The sequence below is a fragment of the Heterocephalus glaber genome, unplaced genomic scaffold, assembly GCF_053883595.1.
Source record: "Heterocephalus glaber isolate CG9 unplaced genomic scaffold, H.glaber_assembly_v1.0 deba00001509, whole genome shotgun sequence".
NCBI classification, from domain to species: domain Eukaryota; kingdom Metazoa; phylum Chordata; class Mammalia; order Rodentia; family Bathyergidae; genus Heterocephalus; species Heterocephalus glaber.
In genome coordinates, this window is record NW_028258325.1 from 12,076,448 (window position 1) to 12,086,000 (window position 9,553).

The window sequence follows — 9,553 nt, forward strand, 5'->3', positions numbered from 1 at the left end:
TGAACTCTGAATCACACACTCTCTTCCAATGGACACTTTCCTCTTGAAAATGAAAGTGCTTCTTTCTCTCCATGTCTGCCTGAGTCTAATGCCTACAGCATCACAATGCCTAGTGGATCCTCCAGCTTCTTTTTTTTATTATTTTATTGGTACATGTTAGGTATACAATATAATGACATTCATCATTGGAAATCTGCACCTTCACATAACCTCTCTTGGTTCTTATTTTTCCCTCTTCCCCTGCCCTCCCTTCAACCCCTCCACCCCTCTCTATTTACAAAGACTTTGTTTCCATTTTTTCCTTTTCTCATATTAATTCCATTCCCTTCTATCCTTTCCCCTACCCCTCCCACTTCCCCTTCCCCTTTGCCCCTTTTCTTCCTATTTCACATTACCTATTATACCTTCTAGTCTGAGATCCTCCCTCTCTTCCTTGGTCACTTCCCTACCACATCACCCTCTGAATTTACTCTCCAGAGTAAGGGCATTGTGAGCAGCTGATTCCTGCTAAAGTTCTGGGTGAGGGTGGTCGATAGCAGGCAGAGCACAGAGCAGAAAACATCTTCAAGCTAAAAGTCAGACATCAAATACCTCAAAATATGTTCTCTACTCCCTGCCATAGAGAATACCAGATCAGTTTTGTCCCTTCTCCCTTTGCCTCACCAGCCTAGAAAGCCATTTGCATTCTTTGTCTGTCCTACACAAATCTCCTGGGCCCTGATAACTTCTTGCCTTGCCTGCCACTAGATATTCAAAACTCTGACTTATTTAGCTGTGAAAATGTGTTCAGTTTCTACTGACCCCATCTTTACTCCTCCAACATGCAACTCAGGTGAGACAGAATGAAAAGAGCTTTGATGTCTCCAGCTAAGACACCTGCCAAGAAATTTTCCTGTACTCTGGACTCATCCACCCAAGAGAAAAATGTTTTCCATACCACACAATGAATTGAAACACCCCACTGTACCTCCAAATATGTACAAAATTCTGTGTCAATTAAAAACAAAATAAAACTTTTAAAAAATCATATTGTGGGAATTGCAAATTCTCTAATATTGGGATTCTATAGCTCTGTGGCTTTACTCAATTTGTCTTCAAATGGCTAAATGCTTAAGAGACAATAAGCACTCCCTCCACCCTCACTCCTTGGCCAAGGATGGGAGATTAAAGTTCATAAGTTTCATGGATCAAAACTTCCTAGAATACGGTAACGACTGCCATGCATTTGCAAATCTCTTTTCTCCTTTGTGTGTTTGTACAAAACTGAATATACTCTCATCCCCATTCAATAAACAGAAGCTTAAAATCCAGTAGAAGCATGAAGCAGTGACAGAGGATGAACGAGAGTAAAAATGATTTGGAGAAAAAAAAATACAAGCACTGATCTGTAGCCAGAGGGAATGAAATGTCCATGCCAGCAAAAGGAATGGACTAAATGAGATTCAAAAACACCACCCTCTCCTTTGCCTCCCTGTTGGGTGTTGGTGGGGAGCTGGGAACGCTTCCCAACGCTATTTGCATGCTCTGCAGCCCTCTGGGGAGGCGGGAGATAGCAAGACAGATGGCTCTGGGAAGTGTGGGAGAGTCTGACGTCAAGTTTCTAAGCCAAATGGTGTTTTCCAAGTTCCCTCTCAGAACCCATCCATAACAAACCCACTACCTCAAGCCATTCCCACTCTAGCCTCTCTCACTCCCTTGATCCTAATAACCTTTCTTCCCTATACATGTATTATAATAGTAATAAATGACTAGCCTTGTCAGCTCTGGGGACTCAGGCTTCACCTGTCAAGTGGCTCCCTGAAGGCCCTGCAAAGGCTCCCTCTGTACCTAACTAGACTGGCATTACTCCTACTCAACACACACTTACCAAATCCCTTCCCCATGGCCACCTCTGTGTTTTTTCTTCATGGGGACTTCATTCCAGAAAAGAAAGACAATAAATACATGAATAAAATGAGGAATTCCCCAATCCTGGTGCAGAGCCTATGCGTTATTTCTTGGACATGACCACAGGGCATTGCACTGCCTTACTTGGCATGTTCTCAGGCCAAAATCTGCCCTCCCCACCCCAGACATGGGCACAGCCAGTAAGTATATCACAAGCTCCGCAGGGGCTTGTAAAGAACCCAGACCCTTAGGCCCCTCTGGCTGGTGCTCTTCCCATATTTTTATCCCTGCCCCTAGATGTCCCTTTTGAGTCCTCTTCAGACTTCTCTGAAAGGTCCAGCTATGGATGACAGAAAGAGAACACCCGAAATAACTGTTCCCATGGTACTTGGCACCCAGTACTTCCCACGTCAGCCTTCCCCACTCTTCCTTTCCTGTCCACACATTCATAGAAATGCTTCCTCAACGTGAGCCAGCCCCATGTCTTCCCTGGCCCACCCCAAACATGGCACCATTCCCTGGGACCAGGAGCTTCCTCAGGCTTACCCTCTGGCTTGTTCCACTATGAGAAGTGGGAAAAAGGCTTCCCTGGCCGTCCATCTGGGCTCCAAGATACTTTGGTAGGTTCCTCCTACATCTGAGAGCCCAGCCCCCTTTCTGGCCCAGCTTAGCTCCTGACAAAGAAGAAATAAAATAATTACAAAGGATGTCATATCAAATGAAATTTTTGGTTTTATCTTAGCATTTGTCAGAAGCCCTGGTAATAAATAAATCCCACCACCCAAGCAAATTTTAACCAGAAGTATAAAGGCATAGATGACCCATTCAGGACAGTCCTGGGTCCAATGAGCTACGGTCACCTCCTCCTGTGAGGAGTGGAAGGTGCAGAACTGCAGGTTATTGGAGATAGGACTCTGAGGTCCCAGGGCCACCACAGGACCAGAGCATAGAGTGATGAGAAATGTTGGTGTGATTTCCCACCTCCGAGTGCACAGATACCAGAAAAAAACCAAAAAGCCAAGAGGCTGGCAGTAGTGGCCAGGGGCAGGGTAAGAGGAAAGCGCTGCCTTGGGTACAACCTGTCCTTTGGAGTGTAAGGAGTGCTTAATGTGATACCAGAGGCAGGCTGGGCACCATGCAAGATGCCTGGCCTGAGTCATGCTGAAGGCCCATGGAGTGAGACCACCATCACAGAGGGCTCATAAAGTGCCTGCAGGGAACCACTGGGCCAAGGGTGCATGATGGGATGGAAGCCTCCTGGAGAAGGGTAACTTGTTCCCAAGAAAGAGTCAGCAATTGTTTATCTACTTTGGCAGAGGATATCTGACAGTCAAGAGATGTACTAGTCTCCAAAAATATAAATATTATAAACAGCAAAAACAAGGAGGAAGGGAAGGAAGGAGAGAGAGAGAGAGAGAGAGAGAGAAGGAAGCAGGGAGGTATACTGTTTGGAGATGGGAAGGGGGCCTAGGAATGAGGAGAGAGCCTGAAGGGTAAGGGGAAGTAAAAAAGATTAATATTCAATATGCTTATGTGCATATTGAATCCCCCAAGGTGAGTGTAACTATTATGTATTGCAAGCATATATAACAATTTTTTTAAAAGAGTTGTATTAGTCCATTTTTCCTTACTATAATAAATTACCCCAGGCTGGATTACTTTATAAAGTAAAGAGATTTATTAGTTCACAGTTTAGGAGATTCAAGGGCAAGGCACTGGCATTGGTTCAGCTCTGGCCAGGACAGAATATCACATGGTGTCAGAAGAGCCCACAAAGCTGGGCTCACTCTTCTAACAACTCACTCTTGCAAGAGGTCTGGATCCCATGAGAGCTCATAAATCCAACCACAGCCAGAGAGAACCGCAAACAGCATCGGCTAGCAGGACATCTTCTGCCCACTCTCTGCTCACACTCCACACCCCTCCTTTCACCTTGACCCTGAAGATACCCGTGGACACCCAGCAGGGTCCAGGAAGGGGTCAGCAAGAGGAGATCCAATACTCTTGCCCTTGCTGCTCACTGGGACCTTAAGTCAAGCTCAAGCCTAGAAGAAGGGAAGAAGATATAATCTGGAGGAGGACCTGGTGTTTGGACATTAAATTGTATTGAATTCTTTAATATCTGAAAACAAGATGATTTCTTGTCATTATCATTACTTCAAGTTTTTGGTGGGAGAAAGTAACACAAATGCAAATTTGAATAAATATTTGCAAAAAGGTGTCAATTACATTTATTTAGTGTTGAGACCAAGCATGCACGAGCCCGTGGAAGCCATATCCTACCTACAGTTCGCCTAAGGCCACCATGATGTCCCTTCTATTGACAATGAAGTACAAGATGATTTTAATGCTCAAAGATGGCGTAAGATGCTGGGATTTGCTCATGCTCTCATCCTTGGCAAATCCTTCCCAGGCGGGATTGAAGATGTGTTGGGTGAAAAATAGTTATTTCCTGATCTTACCAGATATAGCTTTTCAAATGCCTGTTATGGAAACAAAAAAAAGAAGCTTTAGAGGGAGACAAACAGAGTTGAAATATACTTTTGAAATCACCACCCAGGAAAGCTAAGGAAGCAAACAGTAGTGAGAGAGGAACCATCACTAATGAAGAGGCACAAGGAAGGAAGGGTCTATGCAAAGGCCCTGAGGTAGGAAAGAAGAATTGGTGGAGCTCACGGTCCCGAGCAGGGTAGGGCTGAGCAGATGGCAGTGGAGTTGGATCGCACAAGGTGATGTGGTCTACAGTGAAGAGTGTGGATGGGCTGGCAGGGCATCCAAGAGTCCAAGCAGCAAACTCATGTAATGTGACTTAATATGTTTCAGATCCCACTTACTGCTATTCTGAAGATGGTTAGGGGAGGAGAAAGAGTGGAGACCCATTAGAAGGACATAATACACTCTTAGAAGAAAAGGCAAAATACATCCCTAGTGGTTGTTTTGCTCAAGTTTAGAGTCTGGTTACCTCAGGATCCCTGTGAAAAAAATGATTTATTGGAAATTAACCAACACACAGGAAGACACCCTCATGAAGAACAAGCATTTGTCATACATATCATATGTGTGTGTATCTATACATTATGTACAGTATATACATAAGTGTTACATTATATATATTCTCTTAGTCCCCAATTATCTTGCTCTTGTACAATAATTTTCTCACCTCTTCTCCTTTTCTTTATATACAATTTCTAATCTCTCTTTGAACAGAATTTCAAAGTTGAAATGTACTTTTCAGTGATTCTTCAGCCATCTCATATCCATTTTAATTTTTTTTTTTTTTTTTTTTTTTGGGGCATAGCCTGCCACAGTGAAAATTTACAATGAGAGTCTTTTCTAGCAGTTTGGAATATAGGCAAAAATGTACCATCAGTTATCAAAAAATGTTTTGATTCTTTTTCTCATCAATAGTTACACTGAGCTTCTCTGACCTGACCCTTTGAGATAGCTGATCCCCACCCCCCACCCCTGACACACAAACACATCTATGGTCAGACCCTGGAGGGAAGCTACAAATACTTCTCCTTAGGACTGACAATTGCCCAGGAAGCTCCACCCATTCCTATGCATTCTAGCCTTGTTTCAATAGCTGCTATACATTGAGCACTTGTTCTGAGTGAGGCACCATGCTAAGCACTTTACATATATTATAATAATCCATCATTACAGGAACTCTTTAAGATTGGGACTCTTATTACACAGCATATCTCATTTTATTGTGCTTTGCTTTATTGTGCTTCAAGTATATTGTGGATTTTTTGCAAATTGAAGGTCTGTGGGAACCCTGTGATGAGAAAGTCTGTGGGCGCCATTTTCTCCAACAGTTCAGGTAATTGTTAGCATTGTTTAGCAATAAAGCATTTTCGGTAATAAAATATTTTTAAGGTATGTGCATTTTCTTAGAAGGGATATGATGCTATTGTACATTTAATAGCCCGCAATGTAGTGTAAGTCTAACTTTTATATGCAATGAGAAACCAAAAAATTAGTGTGACTCACATTGTTGCAATATTTGCTTTAATGTGATATTCACTTTACTTCCATGGTCTGGACCCAAACCTGTGGTATCTCTGAGGTATGCTTGTATGTCCTTATTTTTAGCTAAAACATGAAGGCTTCAGTCACATATCCAAGGTCCCCCAGATGGTCAGTGGTGCCTGCCTCTATGATCAAACTTGGGGTTTGAGATCCTGACCTTGATTCCCACTACCCCACAGCCCTGGCCGACCAGACAGGATGTTTGCTCATGTCCTCCCCAGCTTGTGGGCCTCGTCTGTCTGCTGTGTGCACTGGCTTGGCTTTGCGCTCTGTATCTCACCACCCAACATGGTCTATGAGAAAGTTCAGGCCTAGCTCAAACCTTACCCTAGCCACTCTGTTTTCCTGTAGGTGTGGGGAGTCAAGACAGACAGTGGCGTACTGGATCAGCTTACACTATTTATGGGACCTGGCTATGTACATCACCTCTCTACTGTACATTCAATGACCATGTCACTACCTTGAAATTGGCCATCATGGGAAGATTTATACCAGGGAAACTGGCAAACATTACAGACCAGGGATTTGGGGGAGGAAAAGTCATATTTACCAGTATATCACTTGGGACACAATAGGATAATAAGAAAAACATCTCTCACTTAAAGTCTTTTCATCAAAAAAAGTTTAGCTGAAATTATTCACATAGGAGCCAGTTCTCAGCATGCAAAAATCTCTTCCCAACCTGTGTTGCTCTCCTTGCTGCATCAGGAAACTTGTCCGTGCTTTCCTACATTCTGTTGAGCTTGCAGTCTTGCTGGAAGGAGGGAGCCAGTCTCAGGTGCTGAACATCAAATTGCTTATTGGAACAGCTGCTGCTTTCAGCTGAGTAGGCAGGACATTCAAGGGTGGCGCTTTCTTGCCATGGTGCTGCAGCCAGTTAAAAATTAGTGTTAGGGGTAGAAGTAGAAAGTAAGAAGCAAAAGGGAAGCCGTGTGATGGTTTCATATGAGCCATAGCCAGAAGCCTCCCTGAGACTTTCGAACACAGTGTAAAGGAAAGAATGGAAACATCAAAATTCAGAAAGACCTACCTCTGAGCTTGGGTCTCCCACTTGCAACATGTTCTGATGGGAAGAAAGGGTACAAGAAGAAAGAGAAAAGATGTAATAAATGAAAAGGAGAGCTCTCAAGGCTGAAAGAAAAAAAGATTTTTCACTGTGACAAAAACTCAGTCATGATCTTAGAAGATTCACTTACTTATTCAGTATTTGGTGCCACCTACCATGCTCTGTGAAAAATATTTTGTATAATTGTGAGCAATAGAGACACAGTTTCTGCCTTCATGGAGCTTAAAATCTAGTGGAAAATGGATACATTAAACATTTGGCACTAATAAACTTTGATATTTGTTATAATAATGAAAACCAGTGAGCCATGGGAATATAACAGAGAGGAGCTGGAGCCTACTCAAAGAGCAGAGAATAAAGTCCTCTCCTGCTTTATAAAGTCCTGCTCACAGAGTAAAAGGATAAAGTAGCTACAAAGCCATAACAGACAGCATGGCCAGGACTCACCTCTCTTGGAAGAGCATGAGTGGGTCAGACACTACAGCTTTGGAAGCCAGACACCCACCTACCTCCACCATGTATAGGGACAGTACCAATACAGTACTTTCCTTCCAAGTTTACTGTTTGAATTAAATGAGTATAAGGTTGTATTGGTCAGCTTACTCATTGATGCAACAAAATTTCTGACTAATACAACTTAATGGAGAAAAGGTTTATTTTGGCTCACAGTTCCAGAGGTTTCAGTCAATGGTTGGTATTACAGCTTGTGCTTGGATGTTCCCCCAAAGTCTCACACGAGTGAGATGGGGCTATTCTGAAGGTGGCTGAATCTAGAGTGTACGATGCTGGGATTAAGGGCATGCAGTTACTAAACCACTACATGTGAGTGATTAGTTTGGCACCACCCTAATCCCAGTAGTCTGAATAAGATAAAAGGGGCAGAAAGACACTCTTAAGGTCTCTTGTTGCTTTTGCTGTTTTCTTCCTCGATGAACTGTTGTCCCCCTGCCATGTGCCACTCTGCCTTGGAGCCAATTGATTATGGACTGAAACCTCTACAAACTGTGAGCCAAATAAACCTTTCCCCCTTTAACTTTGGATGTCAGGTATTTTGTCTTAGCAAAGAGAGGAAAGTCACTAACACAGTTGGATGGCTCTAATGCAGAAACATGATGGTGGAAGGGCATGGCAGAAGAAAGCTGCTCAACTCATGCATCTGGGAAGTGGATAGCAGAGAACAAAGAGCTAGAACGGAAAAGGTCAGGAACCAGATACAGGTCAGGTCCCTGTTGCCCACACAGACATACCCAGAAGTATGCTTTACTATCTCCTAGGTGTTTATCAAGCCAATCAAGATTAGCCATCACAGGGGTACAGGGCTCGTTATGATACATGACCTTCAGCAGGTACTCAATAAATGATAGCTACATATAAGGATTCACCAATGAAATTTTTATTTTAAAATTTAAGGATCTCTCTTCAACGGTACTCACTGGCCACTTGGTGAAGACTTCTTAAGCTACCCATCAGCAAAAGGATTTAATGAGGCTTAGCAGACCTGTCCTGTAAGGTTACTTAAGAGTTTGCCCAGCAATACCCTTCAAAAATGCTTGCATTATGCTCTTCTGGAATAGTCGACATTTGTTTCCAGCAGCAGTAAGCATGCATACGTCCTTTCCAACCTGTCTTGCCTTGCTTTACCCAAATTGTCATTCCCACCTGTACTGACTCTATATATTCCCAGATAGTCCCAGGTGAGTTTCCATTTCATTCTTGTCAATAAATGGCAATAGAATAAATGTGATTCAAATATGTTTATATTTGTAAAACCTTCCTTTTAAATCCTTTGTCATGACATATGTCAGTTTGATATTAGGGAAAATATGCTTGTCTCCCTTGCATTTTTGCTCACCTTTAGTATAAATTATCAAGGAATATAGTGAAATGTAAGTTGATCTGCTTTCCCAAAACTTGCTTTAATTTAGTACTGCAGATCATATTGGCTTTGTTCCTTGGCCAGACTTAATGGGAACTGTTTTCACATATTAATGTACATGGTTTGAACAGTCATAGTACCTATGACAAGATAAAGAGAATTAGTAAAAACTTAATTAAAGCCAGATGGATAACATGTAGAACACTGCATGTTTAGTTTGGTACCTAGCATCTTTTTGCTGCTGGATTGGCCAAAAAAAAAAAAAAAAGGAGAAGATGGTTTCAAGCAAGTACAAGGTCCCCAATTAATAAAGAGCATTTTCCTCTAGTCTGAAATGACCAGATCAAAATCGGAATCAAAATGAAAAGCAATTGGTGATTATGGTACTTGTCCATGCCCACCCCACTCCACCCAGGACAGAGTAAGAGGAAAAGCATTGAGTTCTCATCGATGCAGAGCACTAAGTCACTGGTTACCAGAATTTAACTCACATGCTTAAGAAGCATTCTAGAGCTAGTGGACTCTCGCATGCCTGTGATTCCAGCTACTCATGATCACAAGTCCAGGGCCAGCTTGGGCAACTGAGACTCCGACTCAAAATTAAAAAAAAAAAAAAAAAAACAGGGCTGGGAATGTAGTTCAACACTCTCAGGGTTCAATCCCCAACACTGCAAAAGGGGAGTTAAGCA

General features: G+C 42.6%; 1 long non-coding RNA gene across 2 annotated transcripts; it reads right to left on the reverse strand.

Annotated features, from left to right (window-relative positions):
- Positions 1–374: 374 nt before the first annotated feature.
- Positions 375–7,077, reverse strand: LOC147825068 (uncharacterized). 2 transcript variants are annotated; one of them, XR_015441289.1, is made up of 4 exons: positions 6,605–7,077; positions 4,171–4,370; positions 2,434–2,561; positions 375–1,913 (listed from the first exon to the last, which is right to left on the reverse strand). It is a non-coding gene; the product is annotated as an uncharacterized LOC147825068 (long non-coding RNA). The 2 variants fall into 2 exon arrangements; XR_015441288.1 differs by lacking the exon at positions 375–1,913 and having other exon boundaries at positions 2,210–2,561.
- Positions 7,078–9,553: the final 2,476 nt, after the last annotated feature.